The following is a 21,151-nucleotide window of genomic DNA, read 5'->3' as shown; positions in this document are numbered from 1 at the left end:
TCTGTGACAAAAAGCTGGGCTCCCACTGTGTCTTGAATTGCATTTTGTCGCACCTGTGTTCCTCCCTCCGTGAGGACCCCTCCATGCTTCCTCTCGATATGTGGAAACGTTGTCAGTGTCCATGGAGTGTCCAAGATGTCTCGGCTGATCTTGCTTACTGCAAGTGACCAACCCGCCTTGCTTCCAGACTCCTGTTTCTCGTGTTGATATTGACCAGGGATCCTAATTTTGCTTTGTGTTGTGCTTATTACTTTTTTTTTTTTATCCTCATCCGAGGACATTTTTCCATTTTTTTGTTCAGATAGAGTCGGAGGGAGAGAGAGGAAGAGAGAGAGAGAGAAACATCGACGTGAAAGGGACACATCGAGTGGCTGCCACCCGCACAACCTGACCAGGGCCAGGGACAAACTGCAACCGAAGTACGTGCCCTTAGCGGGAACCGAACCCGGGTCTCTCCGGACCACAGGCCAACGCTCTAACCGCTGAGCCAAACCGGCCAGGGTGTGCTTATTACTTTTAATACCCTTCCAACCTGTACGTCTCTTGAGAGCTTATCTCATCACTTTTTTATTCTTTGTAACATTGGGCACAGGGCTTCACACATTTTGTCAATGAATGGCAGCAGGTATTAGTTAAATTAAATTCAGTTAAAGACCAGAATAAAAGGCGCAATCAGAACAGCCAGGCATCAGCCGTTCTCTGACTCGGTGATAAGGTGCTTCCCAGGAGAGGGAGTTGGAGGGGAGAGGCAGGTAGGAGAGGACAGCAGGTTTGCAATTTGGCATTGGTATGAAACTCACTCGGGAACACTGGCCTGCCGCCACAAACCACCTGCACCCTTCTCATGAGAGAATATTTCCTCGTCGGGCAGGAGCTCACACAGACCAGTAGACAAATATCCCCCTAAACCTATGGCCTTATTTATGACAGTGACAATAATGGTATCACAAAGAGAGGGTTCTTACGATTTTAGGTGTGAAAACAAGTGGAACAATGGATTCAAGTCAGCAGCAAAAGGGCGAGACATAGGAAATTTAGAGCTGAAACAGAGTTCTTTCCAAGATGACATTTTTGCATCGGGTTTCCTGCGAAGTGACAGGGAGCACATCCCAGACGTAAAGCTTGTCCCCTGGAGAGAGAGCTGAGGTCAGCACCCCCTCTGGCGAGCGTTTTCCTGGCCACACACCTACATCTGTTTCTTCCAGGACATTTCACTGATCCCCTCCCTCTTGCCCTCACCCACACAGGTACCTGCCTGGCCTTGTAAACACACTCCTTGCTTTCCCTTCCAGGTGTGGGAATAAGATACATCATCCAAGGGAATGATCTGTCCTGATTCATAGGAGTCTGAGGACCCAGATCCTGGCGTGCGATGGGTGATCATGCTGCTCAGAATTATTATACAGTCAGAATTATTATCCATTTTGTGGTTGTTGCAGCTGAGACCTGAAGCCTACAGTTGGACTTTTTCAAAATCCCTTGGTTGGGAACTGTAGGGACCCAAGCTTTTGGGTCCATGGTCTGATGGACTGATGGTTTTGTAGTTATCGTTGCTTATTTTTGCCGTATACTGATAGCTACATTGACACACAGGGCATTGTTTACTTTTCTGGTGTTCAGTCCCCTTGCTTCTTCCAGTCTTGATTTATTTTTTCTAGCAGCTCATGAGGTTCAGAAAGCTAATTCCATTTCCAGTTCCAGGGAGCAAGAAAATAGGCAAGTCCAGGTGGGCTTGGGGAGAGGTGGGGATGTCCTTCATTCTCTTGGTATTGCATCCATCCATTATCCTCTTTTCTCTCCTCCCTCCCCCCTTTCTTTTATCTTTCTTCATTTATTTTGCCTCCTTTCTTGTATGTTTAAAACATTGTCAAGAATACCTTTGAAGGTTAGGGAAATGACAAAGACATCTCCATGTGATCAGGAGAGTATGAGTGTGCACAGGGAAGGAAGTTGGATGATGACTCAAAAGTTAAGGGGACATTTGACCTTCCAGCTTTTGAAGCACTAGCAAGTGCTCCTCTTCCAGTCCTGATCCATGAGCCAGCCTCAGGAAAAGTTTCCCAGCCCCTGAGGTGAACAAGACAACTCAGTGGACAAGAGTGATAGACAGTATGGGGTGAAACTCTTTGCAAAACAAAACATTGCAAAGAGTGCCGACTGACACTGGTACCACGGAAAGGGCGTGGACACCCAGGTGGTTGCTCACCTGCACATTTTCGGAGGAAACCCTTGCAAGTCCAAGGATGATTGTCTAAGGTGAGGTAGCAGTTTTATTTTCACTCCAAGTTATACCAAACTCTTGCTTTAGAGTCTGACGGAGTGATTAACTACCACATTTCACCAAGTGTATAGTTATGGAAGATCCACTAGTGTACTTGATTAATTGTCATGAGCACTAGACAGGGGCAGCAGTTTAAAAAATAATATGAGATGCATCAATGAGTGTACAACCCAGAAATAAGACTTGTGTATCAACAAGCTTTGAAGCCAGAATGGCCGAGTTGAACCTCTGCTCGGCCGGTCTTGTCTGAGTCTAGTTTCAGACCTTGTTACACATGGACATCATTTTACTCCTTGGCTGAAACCAGTGAGAGGCCACCTGGACAATGTATCACCCCAACTTATTCTAAGGGTGCAGGAGATACTTCCCTTTCTGCAATGTCACTCCCAACCCTGCTGCATCCTTCAGTGGGGAAACTGGCATCCTCAAATCTCTTGGGTACCTAGATTCCTCACTATCCTCATAAAGACCCTAGAGCTCTTTACCTAAAACAACCATACCCTGTACCCTTGCTGTCTCTGGTATTTCCTTCTTGTTGTATTTCCAATAGTCATCTGGAGGTAAATATACTGAAGAATTGAACCAGGGGGATTCTAATGTCGTGGAATACTTAAAATGAGTAAGAACTCATTGTTAAAGAGGGAAGTTTCCGAAAATGAAAATACATGGTTCATAATCACGGTGAGTTTAAAGCTAGTTGAAGACTCAGAGTGGGTTCATTTGGTGGAACAGAAGACAATGCCTGTGTGGTTGAGAGGTGTTGTGATTCATCTCTTTCAGTCATTGTTTCATTTAGCGATTCCATGGGCTGAGACGGAAGAGGCTGATTGCCTCACTATTTCACACTGGGCGTCTGTGCACTCTGGTTTAATTCTTGGAGGTTCAGAAAGGTATTATTTTTTAATGGTTACCGTTAAAGGAGTAAGTTCTAGACAGAATGACTGAACTCGGCATGTTCTTAATGAGGAGTTTGACTGCCTTTTTAAAAAGCAGCTTCATTGAAATATAATTTACGTACCATAAAAGTCACCCTTTTAAAGTGTACATGCCATTAGATTTTAGTATATTCACAGAGTTGGGCAATCATCCACACTATTTTTGGGACATTTTAATCCTCCCCAAAAGAAACCTTATACTTAGGAGTAGTTTCCTGGTCTCCATGGTCCTTGGCTACCATTCATCTATTTTCTATGTGTTTGCCTATTCTGGACATTTCAAATGAATGGATTTACACAATATGTAATCTTTTATGTCTCATGCTCTCCTCTCTCTCTCTGTCTGTCTCTGTCTCTCTCTCTCCTTCACTTAGCATAATGGTGTCAGGGTTTATTCGTGTTGTAGCAAGTATCAGACCTTCCTTCCTTTTAATTGTCATATAATATTCCATTGAATGGATATACCACATTGGCTTTAGTGGACAGTGCTGCTGTGAACATTTGTGTAAAAGTGTTTGCGTGGACATTTGTTTTCATTTCTTTTGGGTTTAAACTTAGGAGTGAAATTGCTGGATCTCTGTTTAACATTTTGAAGAACTGACCAATTTTCTAGTATTATATCATTTTATAATCCAACTACCAATGAATGAGGGGCCAAATTCCTCCTCATCCTTCACAACTAACTTTTCTTTTCTTTTCTTTTCTTTTCTTTTCTTTTCTTTTCTTTTCTTTTCTTTTCTTTTCTTTTCTTTTCTCTTCCTCCCTCCCTCCGTCCCTCTATTTATCTATCTAATCTATCTCCTATTGGTTTTGTTTTTTCTGGAGAACCATGACTAATACATAGGGTGATACTGACCACACAATAATTTGGAAGGTGTTTCTTACTCTTTTAATTTTTGAAAGATTGGTATTAATTCTTTGGTAAATGTGTGGCAGATTTCACCAGTGAAGCCATCTGGGCCTAAGGTTCCTTTGTGAAAAGTTTTAAATTACTAATTTGATCTCTTGACTTATTATAGGTCTATTTAGATTTTCTGTTTTTTTCTTGAGTCAGTTTCAGTAGTTTTTTTCCTAGGAATTTTTCTATATTATATAGGTTATCTAATTAGTTGATGTGGGTTGTTTCTAGTATTCCTTATACTATTTCTGTAAGGTCAGGAGTGATGTCTTTCTTTTATTCCTGCGTTTAGCAACTTCTTTCTTTTTTTTTCTTTGTCAGCTTAGCAGAGGGATTTTTAATTTTATTAATCTTTTCAAAATACCAACTTTTGGTTTTGTAGGTTTTTACTATTGTTTGACTAGTCTCTATTTCATTTATTTCCGCTCTAAACTTGATTATTTCCTTCCTTCTTATTTGATTTATACTTACTTTATTCTTTTCTCCAGTTTCTTAAGGTTTGGGAGGAGAACAGGCTATTGATTTGAGATCTTCATTATTTTTTTTTTTTTGTTTCTCTATTCCTTCTCTACTACTATTTATTAGTGTGCCATTTTAATTATCTCTCCCTTTTAATTATATATTTTTTACTTATTTCTTGGTGGTTACTCTGGAGATTACATTTGACATATTTTATTTTTCTTTCCTTTTTTTAAATGTTTTTATTGATTGTAGAGAGAGGAAGGGAGAAGGAGAGAGAAATATCCATCAGCTGCCTCTGCCCACTCCCTACTGGGGATTGATCCTTCAGCTCAGGCACGTGACCTAACCCAGAATTGAACCTGCGACCTCCTGGTGCATGGGGCAATGCTCAACCAACTGAGTCACACTGGCTGGGCTGATTTGATGTATTTTCTTTAACAATTTAGTTCAGATTATTACCAATTTGATTTCGAGAGTATATAAGAACTTTACTCATTTGTAGCTCTGTTCTCTCCTTCCTCCTTTGTTTTATTATCATCAAACCACCTCTTTATACATTATAACCATGCCAGTATCATCTTATTAGTATAGATTTATGCAGTTGCCATTTAAATCTGATAGAAAAAAAGTTTTGAGCAAAAATACATGAATACTGCCTTTTCTATTAATCTATGTGATTACTTTTACTGGTGGTCTTTATTTCTTGCTGAGTATTCAAGTTACTGTAGAATGTTCTTTCATTTTGGTCACAAGGACTCTCTCCTTGCAGGGCAGGTTTGCTTGTGATGTGGTCTCTCAGTGTTCAGTTATCTGGGAATGCCTTACTCTCTTCCATTTGAAGGATAATTTTGTTGCATTTGGTGTTCTTGTTGACAGTCTTTTCCTTTCAACTCTTTAACAAGTATGTCCTTCTCCTGGCTTCTGGCATGCATGTTTCTGGTGAGAAGTCAGTCGTTGTTGAAGGTTGCTTGCATGTGATGAGTCATTTTGCTTTTGCTGTTCTCAAGATTCTGTTTGTTTTTGGTTCTTTTTTTTTTTAATCCTCGACTGAGGATATTTTTCCAGTTATCCTCAGACAGAGTGGAAAAGAGAGAGAGAGAGAGAGAGAGAGAGAGAGAGAGAGAGAGAGAGAGAGAGAGAGAAAGAGAGAGAGAGAGAGAGAGAGAGAGGGATCGAGAGATCAACATGAGAGAGACACATTGACTGATTGCCTCCCCCATGACCCTGACCAGGGCTGGGAACCAAACTGCAACTGAGGTACGTGCCATTGACCAGAGTTGAACCCGCAACTCCCTGGTCCAAGGGCCAACACTCTAACCGCTGAGCCAAACCAACCAGGGCCTGTTTTTGGTTCTCGACTGGTTGACTATAATGTACCTAGATGCAGATCTCTGAGTTTATCCTGTTTATAGTACATTGAGCTTCTTGAATGTGTAGATTAATGTTACCCATCACTGGGGAAGTTTTCAGCCATTATTTCTGCGGTGGTCCTCTCTGTCCTTCTCTCTCACCTCCAGCCAGGACTCCAGTTTGCAGAGGTTGGTTGCTGCTCCTGTCCCACAGGTCTCTGAGGCTTTGTTTATTTTTTATTTCTCTTTTGGTCCTCAAGTTGGATGACTGCAATAGACCTATCTTCAAATTTGTTATTGTTTCTTCTGCCTACTCATTTGTACTGTTGATCCTCTCCAGTGAAATCTTCATTCATATTAGTGTATTTTTGAAGTTTAAAATTTCTGTTTGACTCTTTTTTTATAATTTTTGTCTCCTTGTTGATACTATCTATTTGGTGAGACTTGTTTTCATATTTTTCTTTAGTTCTTCAGGCAAGACTTCCTTTAGTTCCTTGAACATACTTTCAACAGCTGATTTAAAAGTCTGTGTAGTAAGTCCAGTATCTCGACTTTTTCAGAGACAGTTTCATTGACTTTTCCCCCCCTATTTATGGGTCATACTTTTTCTATTTCATTATTTGTTTCAGTTTTTTTGTTGTTGCTGAAAACTTAACTTTAAAAAAAAGTTATTGAATTTACTGGGGTGACATTGCTTAATAAAATGATATAGGTTGCAGGTGTCCAGTTCTATAATACATCATCTGTATATTGTCTTGTGTGTTCGCTACACCAAGTCAGGTCTCCCTCCATCACCGTATCCCCTTTACTATCTTCTACTTACCTACATCCCCTTTTTCTCTGGTCATCGCCATGCTGTTGTCTGTATCTACGAGTATTTCTTCTTTTTGCCTAATCCCTGTACCTTTCCATCCAGCTTCCCTACCCCCAGCCCCACCTCCTGACTGCTGTCGGTCTATTCTCGATCAATGAGGCTGTTTCTGTTTTGTTCATTTGTTTATTTTGTTCGTTAGATTCCACATATAAGTGACATCATATGGTGTTTGTCTTTCCCTGACTGGCTTATTTCACTTAGCATAATACTCTCCTGGTCTATCCATGCTGTTGCAAAAGGTAAGACATCCTTTTCTTTTACAGCCAAGTAGTGTTCCATTGTGTAGAGGTACCACCACTTTCTTATCCACTCATCTGCTGATGGGCACTTGAGCTGCTTCCAAATCTCGGCTATTGTAAATAGCACTGTGGTGTATATAGGGGTGCATAGAGTCTTTTGAATTAGTGTTTTGGGTTTCTTTAAATATAGTCTCAAGAGTGGAATCACTGTCATAAGGCTGTCCCATTTTTAATTTTTTGAGATAACCCCATACTGCTTCCCACCAACAGCGTACGAGGGTCCCTTTCTCTGCATCCCCACCCACACTTGCTTGCTGATTTATTGGTGATAGCCATTCTAACGGGTGTGAGGTGATATCTCATCTTGGTTTTAATTTGCATTTCTCAGATGATTAGTGAAGATGAGCATCCTTTATTTGTCTGTTGGCCATCTGTATGTCCTCTTTGGAAAAGTGTCTATACACATCCTCTGTATATGTTGGATTGTTTTTTAATTGGATTGTTTGTTTCTTTGGTGTTGAGTTTCCTAAGTTTGTTATACATTTTTGACATTAACCCCTTATCAAATGTACCATTGGCAAATATTGAAAACCCAACTTTTAAAATAATATATATTGGGGAATCTCTGGAAATCTTATCTGCCCCAATTTGCGAGTTACTGCTTGTTGTAGTAATTGGCGTTGTTATCAATGCTGTTTGTTTAGGGACTTCATTAATTTTGGAAAATCTATGTTCTTCGTTGTATGTGGCACCTGAAGTCTCTGCTTGTTTAGCTTAATGGTCAGCTAATGATTGGACCGCTGTGTGTCCTTAAAGCCCTTCAACTAACAAGTTCCCTTTGCTGCAGGTGTGTGTGCGTGCGTTGGAGTGCGCCTGAGTGCCCTGGCTGTTCACACCTGTGACTTAGCCTTGCCCTCCTGCTGACCAGCCCCGAGAGAGAGCAGGGCCTTCTCACAGCTGGGAGGATATGCGCAGCCCTGCCCCCGGGCACGGCCTTCTGAGTCCCCAGGAATAGGGCAGACTTCCCAAGGCCCTCCACAGGCCTCTCTCAGTCCCTCAGTTTTTGTTTCAAGTGTTTTGGTCCGTTTCTTGTTTGCTCCAACTGGTACCACCACGTTAGGCGGTTGTGGTGTTGAATACTTTCCGTTTCTTTTGGAAAAACTCCTGAGGATAGGGTTTCCTCACTTAATATCTGAGTTAGGTCAAATAAAGGTGAGTCCTACAAATGGGCCTCTCCCTTGGAGCTGCCAGACGACAGTGATCAGTCCTGAAGAAGGGGCTTTGGAGGCAGCTCCCGGCTCGTTCTGTCCTCTCTTGTAGCTGGTGGGCCACTGATTTTCACAGCGGCTGGGTTTCAAGGAGGCTGCAAAAGGTGGGGAAAGGGAAATGGGAATCAGGCAAGTTTAAATGCCACAGCTCACTGTTCTTCTAGGAAATACGCCGTTTTTCTTGCAAACCTTCGGTTAATTTCCAGTTTTGGAAATGTTGATTTATATATATATATATAATTATTATTATTATGATGGTTATTATTTTGCCATCACTCTTGTTGCTTTTACGGAGTACCATGCTGGAAGTGCTTCTTCTTCCTGGATGATTTTAATACCCCGACTGCTTTTGAACCACGATTTCAGACCAGAAAGCCGAGAACCGTGGAGATGGGGGTGCTGAAAGGGTGTAGCTGGATGACTCAGGCTGGCGCTGGTTTCCACTCTGGGGAAAGTGATATTTATGTCACCAGGAAAATGTTGTACCTCATATTTTTATGTTCAAGAGCCAACATGAGATATTTCCCTTAAGCCCTGAGATCCGGACGGAGGGGAGGTGCCTTTGCTGCTGGTGTAACGTCGGGGTGGATGTCTCCGCCCGGGACCCTCGTGGAGGCAGCGGGGCTTTGGGGTGCACTGGCCGGTCGTGAGCTCGTGGCTGGGGACTCTTGAGATACGCTTGCTGTCGACTTGCCGCTTGCCATGGGGCTCCGGAACCACAGCATCGGCACCTCGGAGCTTCTTCGAAAGGTAGACTCTCAGACCCCAGTCCAGACCTGCTGAGCGAGAATCTGCACTTTAACAGAGATTTATGCACACGCTGAGGTTTGACCAGTACACGCTATCGCCGATTTACGTCTATATGTGGCTGTCCGGGAAGATTCCTGCAATTGTCTCCGCTCATCTGTTTTATGTCAGTTTTGATCAACTTAAGCCTCAGAAGTGTATTGTCTGCTTTCCTAAAATTCCGTAGAAGACCCATCTTTGTGCAGTCTCGTCTTGTTCTTTACAGTGAAGATGAAGAGTTGAGCTTTAAGAACATCAAAGAAGGAGAACGTTTGGGTGAGCTGGTGTGGCCCCGAGAGGCATTATTCGAGTTGGGCTTTGAGGAAAGGGAGGGGAGGAGGTGAACGCATAGCAGGTAAACTGAAAGAATGGGGGCCAGCCTACAGAGGTGGGGGTCATTTATCTTGTGTAGTAGATCTTCAAACTGAAAAATGTGGAGGGCATAGATTATGTCATCTCTATATCCCCACTGACTGGCGGGAAGGAGGTGCCCTGTACATTCTTTGCTGACTGAACAGAAGGAAGATTAGTTTAAGTGGAAGCGAGAGTTATAAACCAGTTAAGGGAATTGCTGCAGATTCATTTGGCTCTGCCTAGGAGTTTTATTTAAACGTGCTGGATAATTTTCAATAAGGCATGAGGGGGTGGGAGGAGGCTTATTTGGGATGTTACTAGAAAAATGCTTAACAAATTAAGTAACCACGTTCAACCTCCAGAAAATAAAGCCCTCCAAATATGTTCTTGGCTTTTCCAGATGTGCAGATGTTTGAGTGAGAATGTATTGTAGGAATCACACACTATGGAGAAAAATGATAGTAATAGCACTTCTTAAAATCTTTGCTTGTTGGAAGATCTTAAGAGGAATGATGTGAAAAAAAACGATCTTTGAAAATGATTCAGGTCTAGCATAATGCTAGGTAGATTGGGGAAGAGAATGGAGTCAGGTAGACCAGCTAGGGGGTTGTTTTATAATCTAGAGATGAAGGCAGGTGGACGTAGACCAAGGTATTGACAGAACATGGGAGAGTTGCTACTGGAGGTTCCTCTTATTATGAAGGAGGGGACTCTCGTCAAACAGTTTGGCTCTTCTATTAAAAAGAGTGAAGAAAGGAGAAGAGAGAGAAACCACCTGATGTAATAACAACAATTCTCTACTGTTCTTATAAAACAATGGTGAGAAGCAAATGAGCTAATTCTCATGAGGTGCGTAGGTAAATCCCTGGCACATGGTAAGCATGCAGTCACTGTGAGCTATTAGCTATTGTTCCCTGGAAGGAAGGACCTCAGACTCAGCACCCAGCTCAGTGCTTATTTGTAATAGATGCTTAAAAAAAATGTTTGATAAAAGGTTGGATGGGAAATAAAATATCTCTCAATGTAGGACCTACATATACAGACTCTAAATAGAATTGCATATTACTGTTGATTTCTTTTTTAAAATGTTTTTTTTTTAGAGAGAGAGAGGTAAAGAGGGAGAGAAACACGAGTCAGCTGCCTCCTGCACGCCCCCTACTGGGGATCGAGCCCACAACTTGAGCATGTGCCCTATTGCGAATCGAACTGGGACCTCTCAGTCCATGGGATGACACTCAACCACTGAGCCACACTGGCCGGGCCACTGTTGATTTCTTTTTTTTTTATCCTCACCTGAGGACATTTTTCCATTTTTTTGTTCAGATAGAGCGGGAGGGAGAGAGAGGAAGAGAGAGAGAGAGAGAGAAACATCGATGTGAAAGGGACACATCGAGTGGCCACCACCTACACACCCAACCAGGGCCGGGGACAAACTGCAACCAAGGTACATGCCCTTAGTGGGAACAGAACCCAGGTCTCTCGGGACCACAGGCCAACGCTCTAACCACTGAGCAACACTGGCCAGGGCCACTGTTGATTTCTTTAAAAACGTGATCCCCCAGTAGAAGATTGTGGAAGAGAGGTTATCTTTTACTTTCTGTTCTCCAAACCAACTCTGTCTCTCTCTCTGCCCACTTCATCCTAATGGATTGCTAGCTCTATGTGAACTTCCTGGAAGCCAGCTCTCTTGACCTGTGTGTTTCTTCAGCAGATACTCAGTAAATATTTATATTAATTGGTTAACCAGTGTGTCTGGACCTATGGCTCACACCTCAAAGCACTGCTCTCACTGAGAAAAATTCCCTCTTTTGCCATATTTAATTCAGCCCATTTAAATAGCCCATCCTCTCTGAATGATCCCCAAAATGGTTGGTACAACCACTTTAAACTTCTTTATTGTGGCTAAACGTCTTTATTTCGTGTGGCTGAAATACACTGAGTTGCACACGCATGCACAAGACTTCGTCTCTAGAAGCTTCGTGGTTATTGGACAGAATAATTGCAGTGAGGGGAACAGGACTGAGTGGCTCACGTTTCTCTTACATTTCTTTGCCACTACAAAGAAACGTTCTCCTGAGCAAGTCGGGCCTGTTTCCCACCCCTGCGTGACAGCGAGTGGCAGAGTGGAGTTAAAACAGAGAGCTGTCTAGCATCTCTTTCCAGGAACCGAAGTCTTTGCATTGTTCTCCTGAGCATGTCTGTGATAGAAAGGACACGTTTCCTCACAGGGTGGCAGCTGATTTTCACGCTTAAAGAGCATCATAGAGTCTTATAAGTCTTACGGGACTTTGTTGCGCTTGGAAAAGTCTGTAGACACCCAAAGTTCAGCTCTTCTGATGTCTTTGGGTCCTTCTAATTAAAGTTGAATTGCCGTTTGCCATTAAACAAGCCTTTTCTTTAGTGCTTAATAATAATGAATTTTGCCTGGCCGGTGTGGCTTAGTGGTTGAGCATCAACCCATGCACCAAGAGGTGCTGGTTCGATTCCCAGTCAGGGCACATGCCCAGATTGTGGGCCTGATCCCCAATGGGGGGCATGCAGGAGGCGGCCAGTTGATGTTCTCTCTCATCGATGTTTCTCTCTCTCCCTCTCCTTCCTCTCTCTCTAAAATCAATAAAGAAAAAAAAATTTTTTTTTAAGTTTTTTGGGGAAGAGATTTGCTGCAAAGTTTTTGAACGGGGTGTAGAATCTTTCGCTATCAGGAGCACTGATGCACCAAAAAGACTACTCAGGCACCATTAGGAATGTAGGTCATTTGAGACGGAGTGCAAAAGCATGAAATACATGCACCTGTAGTTCATATCATGGTCAGCGGAGGAAGATGCGGGAGGAGACCGAGGGGATCAAGTAAGAACAGGTCCGAAGAAGGAAAGAAGGAGGGAAAGACATGCACTCAGAGGTGGACAAATGCACCCTGAAACCGAGAGGAGGAGGTGAGCTGGGAGATACCGAGGTGAGGGGCCCGTCGCCTGCCGTTGCTCTTAAACCGGTGTTTGTGCTGGTGAGTGGTTCAGCATTGCTCAGAGCTCCCTCCCCAGCAGTTTGCCGGGAGAATAAAATCATTCATTGGACTGGAGCAACACTGACCCAAGTGATGTCTCTGTGAGGGAACAGATGAAATTCAGTCCGGGGCGGAGCTTGGCCTGCGCCTCGAAGAGAAGGCAGCTGACGCTGAGTTCGTTCTCTGTGGCGTGTGCTCTCCGCAGGTGGTCAGACTCAGGCCCCGCAGACCCTGCAGCAGCACACTGTGCCCGGTCACGGACATGAGGCAGTCCCGCAGGAGTTCTCCAGAACCACAGCGGCGGCCTGAGTGCCATCCATCCCCTGCGTCCTGCTCTTCCTGTTTCACCAGCTGCCTCCAAGTCTCTTTCGAGAACTTAAAGGAACGACAGAAAATCATCCAACTTTGCAAATGGGTTGAAATTGCTCCAGGCTTCAGACCGATAATAATTTGCTTTATTGAGTAGAGATGCGTCACTGGGCCGCACGCCAGCCAGCCGGGCGTTTTATCCATTTAAAGTAGAACAGGATTCAGTGGGTTGCAGGGAGCCTTGTACCTGCCCTTCTCTCAGGGGTGGTTTTCTGTTTGGCTTTTGGAATTCTTGCAGGAGGGAAATTCACAGTTTCCCACAGAAGCTTATTGCAGCCACCCCCGGAGTCAACCTGAGCATCATCAGTACCAAATCCCCTGCCTCACTTCTGAGTTCTGCGTAGTGTTGCGGGCCTAGCTTTCCTTCTGGGTGTTGTAGTGTGGCCTTTGAGACACAGAATCTGAGTTTGCAAGGGACACTAATGAATAAGGAGTCAGCAAACCATGGCTGTGGGCCAGATCTGGCGGGCTCTTTTTGTAAATAAAGTTTTATTGGAACACAGCCGTGCTCATTCATTTATGTATCATCTGTGACTGCGTTGGTGCTTCAGTAGCAGACTGGTAGTTGTGGCTGAGACCATGTGACCTGCAAAGACAAAACTAGTTATTACTGGCCCTTTAAAAAAAAAAGTCTGTGGCCCCTGCTATGGATGAACAAGTCACCTGGAGAATTAAAGAAAAATTATTGATTGATTTGAGAGAGAGATTGATTTGTTGTTCTACATACGTATTTATACATTCATTGGTTTATTCTTGTATGTGCCCTGACCAGAGATCAGACCCACAACCTTGGCATATCAGGATGATGCTCTAACCAACTGAGCTACCCAGCCAGGGCCCACCTGGGGGATTCTGGAAGGGACAGGGAGCCATGGATGTTGCAAGCTGTGGTGTTACCTACCTAGGCTGTAGCACTGGGAGGGTCTATTAGAGATAGTTTTCAAGTGCTCCTTGTTACGTTTGGGCGGGATCCAAAAAGGAGAGCTCTCACGTTGAAAGAACTTCTCAGGACAGAGATTGCGAGTTCCTGGTAGGAATGTTGCTCGTGGATCAAAATATAGATCCGTGCCTGTCTCTTCTGGCTGTGGTTCTTGTCCGGGCAAGTTTGGAAACTGTGAGTCCTTGCGACTGTGCAGGCAGCCAAGTCCTCCAGCTGATGTTTTGTGATATTTTTTCCATCATTTAAAAATAAACTTTGTAGAATCTTTTTTTTTTTTTAATCCGGCTCTCTAAATATTCTGTTTTAAAACAGTTCATTACCCAGGTTACTTATATGGAAAGGTCTGATAATGTTTCTATGGGAGTCTGTTATTTATTTCTTTGGCTAAATTTCATCTTATATTAGGGGAAGGGCTGAGGTTGGTTACTATGGAAACACTCTCAAAACTGCAACAATCTTATTTGGGATGCAAAACCTCCAGTCATTCTGGTGGGAGGGAAGCAGTGTTAGTGGGTGGTAGCCCTTTTATTTTCACTTTATTTTCTTAAAGAAAACCTCTCCCACTCCCAACCCTCTTGCTTTCATTTATTTTAAGTTTTGCGACATAGGGTACTGGAAGGAGAAATGAAAAGGGAGAAAAGGGTGCTCTGTTTCTCCAGTAAATTTCTGTAGTCTTCAGCTGCTCCCTTGGCAGGGATACTCCGCTTTCTGTCTGATCTTTTATTCATTGATTCACCAAACTTCTATTGAGGCCTAGAGATTGGTAAGATAGAATCCTAGTTCTCATTTCTTCTTTTAAGTTACAAATTCCTCGAAGTCATTTATTCACTACACTTAATTCAGTTAACCAGTATTTATGACTGCTTGTCATATCCCAAGTTTGTGTGATGCTGAAATACAGGAAAAAGGGGGCCTTTGCCCTGGCCGGTTTGGCTCAGCGGTTAGAGCATCGGCCTGCGGTCCAGAGAGACCCGGGTTTGGTTTCCGCTAAGGGCACGTCCTTTGGTTGCAGTTTGTCCCCGGCCCTGGTTGGTGGTGTGGGTGGCAGCCACTCAATGTGTCCCTTTCACGTCGATGTTTTCTTCTTGGGCGAGGATAAAAAAAAGGGCCTTTGTCTGAGAACCTTGTTGCGTGGCACAGGGTGGGGCGAATAGTCAGGCAGAGAGATGATTACAACGTGATAAATCTAACACGGAGGTGTGCACCCCACTTAAACTCTCCAGCCAGGAGCACATGGGAAAGATTGTGTAGGGGAGGTGATATTTGGGCTGATGTAAAGACAAGTAGGCGTTTTCCAGTTAGGGCACAGGGGCGGGTAGAACATTCCAAGCACCTGTGGGCCAGCAAGAACGAGCATGGTGCCGAGGGACCCTCTCCTGTGCTCAGGAGATCTTTCAGGACGCAGAGGAGAGGCCTCAGACAGGCCAGAGACAGGCTGGACCTGCAGTTATGTTTGGGAGGTGGAAATTCAGTGATTGGGTTTTGGAGCCACTGAGAAGTTCAGGCAGGAGAGCAACTCAAGCGTTCTGGTTTAGGAAGATCTTTCTGTTGGCGGTGTGTGGGGTGGGGGATGTTGAAGGGAAAGGAGCAGATTGGATCCCCATGGAAGGACATGGGGATTATAACCATTTTTTCCCCCTTTTTTGGATTTAGAGAGAGAGGAAGGGAGAGAGAGAGAGAGAGAAGAACATTGATGAGAGAGAACATTGATTGGCCACCTCCTGCATGCCCCCCACTGGGGATCGGGCCCACAACCTGGGCATGTGCCCTGACCAGGAATCGAACTGGCAACCTCTTGGTGCACGGGTCAATGCTCATCCACTGAGCCACACCGGCCAGGAAGGATATGGGGATTTGTAAAGATGACAAGGTTGATAGTGAGTTTTACATGAGCCCCACTGAGTTGGAGTGTCTAGTAGGCAGTTGGAAATAGGGGTCCGGAAGCGAAAGAAATGTCGGGGTAGCCAGAGCTCTGGGCAGTGTCACAGCTTGTGGGCAGGGGAGCCGCCAGAAGAGGAGATGCTCACCATCGCATCCCCACAGCGCCCACTTGATGCCTCACTTTTAGTACAAGATTAATACTTTAAAAAACAGCAGTGTACTAGAGTCCCCCTTTCTCCACACCCTCACCAGCACTTGTTGTTTGGTGATTTGTTGATGGCGGCCATTCTGGCAGGTGTGAGGTGATACCTCATAGTCATTTTAATTTGCATCTCTCTGATGATTAGTGATGCTGAGCATTTTCCCTGTGTCTCATGGTCAATTGTAAGTCCTCTTTGCAATGGATAAGCCCCACCCTGGGAAAACCACCTTTGTGATCATGGTTGTAGGTCCTCTTTGGAGAGGTGTCTATTCAGTTCCTCTGCCCATTTTTTAACTGGATTGTTTGTCTTCCTTTTGTTGAGTTGTATGAATACTCTATATATTTTGGAAATTAACCCCTTATCTGATGTATCATTGGCAAATATGTTCTATTTACAATAGCTAAGATCTGGAAACAGCCCAAATGTCCATCAGTAGATGAGTGGATAAAAAAAGCTGTGGTACATGTACACAATGGAGTACTATGCAGCTGTAAGAAAGAAAGATCTCTTATCCTTTGAGACGACATGGAGGGACCTGGGGAGGATTATGCTAAGTGAAATAAGTCAGCCAGAGAAAGACAAATACCACATGATCTCACTTATTTGTGGAACATAATGTACAAAATAAGTTGATGATCAAAATAGATCCAGAGAAATGGAAGTAAAGAACAGACTAACAAACCTCGGAGGGAAGGGGGGTAAGGGGGTGGGAGAGATAAACCAATGAACTTATATGCGTATGTGCACAACCAATGGACACAGACAACAGTATGGTGAAGTGGGGGGGTCGGATGGGTAGGGGTGGGGCAGGAGCGGGGAGAAGGATGTCAAAGGGGGGAAGAGGAGGTACATCTCTAATAAAATAAATTAATAAAAAAATATACTTTTGTAGGTATATTTGTATGAATATGCCTTTAATCTTAAACATGTTTTTAAAAAAATAAATCATGTATTGCCACTCTTAAAAAAATAAAATAAAATATTTAAGTGAGAAATGAAAAAAAAAAAAAAGACTCAGAAGTATTGATGTGATCAAAGTAACTAGAGCCATTAGACAGATTCAAGAGTCACTGTTATGATGAAAAGGTAACACTTGGGAATGCTAAACTCCACTCATGGGGGAACAATCGTGAAACTGCCTTGCATTCTCCCTGTGTTCATTCTCTCAACCTGCATGGTGGGTCGTGTCCTGCCCTGGCTCTGCTGTTCACTCCTAGGTAATAAAAGAACTTGAACTTCAGAACACCACGTTGATGCGGTAACGAACACTTCCAGAGCCAGCAGGGAGAAGAAACTCGAGCCTTGGTCTAGAGAGCCTTGGTCTTCTCTCTCTGAACTTGGGCCTGCGGTCAGGGGAGAGGAGCTTGGCCAGCTTCTCTCTCTCCATGGTGCCCTTTCAGCCCTGGCCTAGTTGCAGAGCCCTCCAAAGCTGAAGCTGGGTTGGGAGAGAGGAGGAGGGAGCTAACAGGTCGATACTCGGGTAGTAATGACTTGTTTGTCTGGTGTCCCAGTGCTCTCAACATTTAGCAGGTGTCTCAGCTGACTTTCTTTGGAGCTCCTTTGTGAATTCTTTGCAGATTCCCCTTCCTCGTTGCCGGGGACCTCGTGTTTGCAGTTCCTGATGACCAGGGCAGTGTGTTGCCCTCCTGGCTGTAGCTTTCTCAACCCTGAGCCTCCTGCTCATCTCCGCTGTGGTCTTTTGGAGAGAGCATCTAAGCTAATCCAAAGATGAGTGTCTCTAGCATGTAGCCCACACCTTGTCCCCTGGGAGACAATAGCATCCTTTGCTTCTGCAAACTCTGGGAGTGTAACCAGCTCTCCTAGATCTATCATCAAAGCCAGCAAGCCCATCTCTACTTCAAGATGTCAGGTGTGAATTAGATACAAATCTACTCGTCTCCTAAATTGCATGAAATGCTAAGAACAGATGTTAAGCTCTCTATCTACCTCCTAAAGCCCCTCTCTCTTGACTTGAGGTGAAGAGGCAAGAACCCTAGCCAAGCCCTTTTAGTTGCAATGATATGGACTCAACACATCAACAGCACCCTTGAAAAATCCCTCAAAGATGTCCAATTTTGATCCTTTTATGCCCTTGACGTGATTAAGGAGTTAGGAGTTTTACACACAGTTTATAGCCACCTTCTTTGATAAAATGTGCAAGTGGTTTAACCCCTCTTTAAAAATGTACCTATTGTTTTTTGATGCTTCAGGAAGAGTATTCATTGAAATCTCTTGTCACACATGTATACTTTCTCTTTATTGGTTTCTTTTAAAATTTCCCCCGCCTGGTGGGGAAAATAATTTTGTTACAAGGAGGCAAGGTTGGGTGCTTTCAGGGTGGATTTAGTGGGTGGCAGGGGGGAAACTAGGCACTTTTTGCAGGGATTTGGTGCATACCTTCTGTGTAGACAGGGCAGTCTAATGAGAAGCTGTGCGCATCTAACAGGAACTCAGTTTACAATGCTTCATCTCTGTCTGATGACTCCCAGATCTGCCTTTGCAGCTCGGACCTCTTCCTGAGATGCAGATGTGTGTCAGGCAGCTTACAAACTTAACGCATCATCGCTCTGAACCCTGCTCCCCAGTTCAGATACCTGTCCGTCTTCGTGTAATTTCTGTTTTGTTGTAACAAGTGGTGCTGAGAAAATCCACCTGAGATCAGGAATCTGGGAGTCCTCTATGGATTCTTAAGGTCTCATGTGCTGAGGGGGTCCCCTTTAGCAATCTGGGTGTAGCTACGATAGCTTTCAAAAGAAGTGTTTGAAGTGTAGAGAACAATTATGGAACCAACAATGTGGAAATGCAGTCCTGTTGTGGATAACTTGGAATCTGTGAGCTGTCTCCCCTCTCACACTGGTTCAGTATCGTCACTGAGCCCCTCCTGCGTAGCAGTCAGACTCATTTCATATTGTCTGACTTCACTGTTACTTTCTAAGTTCAGCCCTTCATCATCTCTCACTCGAATTACTACAGTTAAATTAAAAAATATTTATACTGAAAAAATTTAAATATATACAAAGTAAACAGAATAGTATAACGAACTGTCATGTAAACATCACCTAGTTTTGACAGTTATCAATGAAATATTTCACTCCCTAGTTAATGAGGATGATATCATAGTTGAAAAAAGTTTTTTTTCTTTATTGATTTTTGAGAGAGAAGAAAGGAGAGGGAGAGAGAGAGAGAAACATCAATGAGAGAGAACATTGATTGGCTGCCTCCTGCCTTCCCCACACTGGGGATTTGGCCCACAACCTGGTCATGTGCCCTGACCGGGAATCGAACTGGTGACCTCTTGGTGTATGGGTTGATGCTCAACCACTGAACCACAGTGGTCAGGCCATAGTTGTTCTGTTTTTTTTTTTTTAATAAAATTGATAAACATTGAAAAGCATAAATCTTAGGTGAACAATTTGGATACATGAATCCACAACCTACCCTTCATGAGGTAAGACCCATACCTCTGTGAAGACATGGAGCACCTGTGTCGTGTGAGTCCCTCTTCCCCTCCCAGTCGAGCTCTCTGGCCCTCGGAGGCAGCCCCTGTTCTGACTTTTTTCACCCTAGTTCACTTTTGCTTGTTTCTTTATGGCTGGTGTCTTTCACTCAGTATCATATGTCTGAGGGTCTTCCATGTGTGGCCTGCATAGTAGTTCATTCCTTATTGTTGCTGAGTATGATTCCATCATATGAATAGACCGCGGTTCGCCTGGGAATCTGCTGTTGACGGACATTCTGGTTGTTTTTGTCCAATGTGAATACATCTGCTCTGAACATTCCTGAAATCTTTTTTTTGTGAGCCTATGTTTCTATTTCTCATGGATAAATACCTGGCAGTGGAATTTTGGGGGTCAAAAGGTAGGTATATGTGGATTTTTATTTATTTATTTTATTTTTTATGTTTTGGTACGTGCCTCTAGTGGGAACTGAACCCGGGACTCTCTGGTCCGCAGGCCGATGTTCCAACCATTGAGCCAAACCGGCAAGGGCTGTTGATTTTTATTTAAAAAAAAAGAAAAACTAAACCCTGCTAAAGCTTTTAAAAAAAACGACCATTTCACTTACTACAAGAAAAGCATGAAAATCTAGTTCCACATCCTACTAACATCTGCGTTGTCAGTCTTCATATCTAGCCATTTTTGGGGGGAGGGGGATTCCTAATGGTGTCTCACTGTGGGTTTATTTTGCATTTCCCTGGTGACTAATGATGTAAGGCATTATTTCTCACTGGACAGTCACATCATTTGTAAAGTGCCTGTTCAAGCTTCTTCCTTTTTTTTTTGCCTGTTATTAATTTTTAATGAAATTTATTGGGGTGACGTTGGTTAATAAAATTATATAGGTTTCAGATGTACAGTTCTATAATACATCATCTGTACGTTGTATTGTGTGTTCACCACCCCAAGTCAAGTCGCCTTTTAGCGCCACTTATTCCGCCTTTAACCTCTTCTGCCTCCCCACCCCTTCCTTCTGGTAACCACCATACTGTTGTCTGAATATGAGGGTTTTTTTTTTTTTTTATTGCATAAGCCCTTTACCATTCTCACCCAGCCCCCAACCCTCTCCCCTCTGATAGCTGTCAGTCTGTTCTCTGTATCCATGAGTCTGTTTCAGTTTTGTTTGTCAGTTTATTTTGTTCATTAGATTCAACATATAAGAGAAATCGTATGGTACTTGTCTTTCTCTGACTGGCTTATTTCACTTAGTATCATACTTTTCAGGTCCATCCATGCTGTCGCAAATGGTAAAATTTCCTTCTTTTTTATAGCCAAGTAGTATCCCATTGTGTAAAAGTACCACAGCTCTTCTATCCACTCATCTACTGATGGATGCTTGTGCTGCTTCCAAATCTTGGCTATTGTAAATAGCACTGCAGTGAGCATAGGGGTGTGTATATTCTTTGGAATCAGTGTTTGGGTGTATTTGGATGTAGTCCCAGAAGTGGAATTGCTGGGTCATAAGACAGTTCCATATTTAATTTTTTGAGGAAACTCCATACTGCTTTCCACAGTGACTGCACCAGTCTGTATCCCCACCAACAATGCATGAGGGCTCCCTTTTCTCCACATTCACACCAACACTTGTTGATCTATTGATGATAGCTATTCTGACAGGTGTGAAGGGATACCTCATTGTGGTTTCAATTTGCATTTTTCTGATGATTAGTGACATTGAGCATCTATTCATATGTTTATTGACTATCTGATGTCTTCTTTGGAGAAATATCTATTCAGGTTCTTTGCCCAGTTTTTAATTGGGTTGTTTGACTTCTTGGTATTAAGTTGAATAAGTTATTTATAGATTTTAGATA

General features: G+C 43.4%; 1 protein-coding gene across 1 annotated transcript in view; it reads left to right on the top strand.

Annotated features, from left to right (window-relative positions):
- The window catches only part of DGKI (diacylglycerol kinase iota), a 423,254-nt gene that overhangs the window by 44,211 nt on the left and 357,892 nt on the right, over positions 1–21,151 (top strand). The gene's annotated exons all lie outside the window — the stretch shown is intronic.

This window comes from Molossus molossus, unplaced genomic scaffold (genome assembly GCF_014108415.1).
Source record: "Molossus molossus isolate mMolMol1 unplaced genomic scaffold, mMolMol1.p scaffold_m16_p_7, whole genome shotgun sequence".
NCBI classification, from domain to species: domain Eukaryota; kingdom Metazoa; phylum Chordata; class Mammalia; order Chiroptera; family Molossidae; genus Molossus; species Molossus molossus.
Note: the sequence above shows the minus strand (reverse complement) of the source record. Positions and strands in the feature narration are given on the sequence as shown.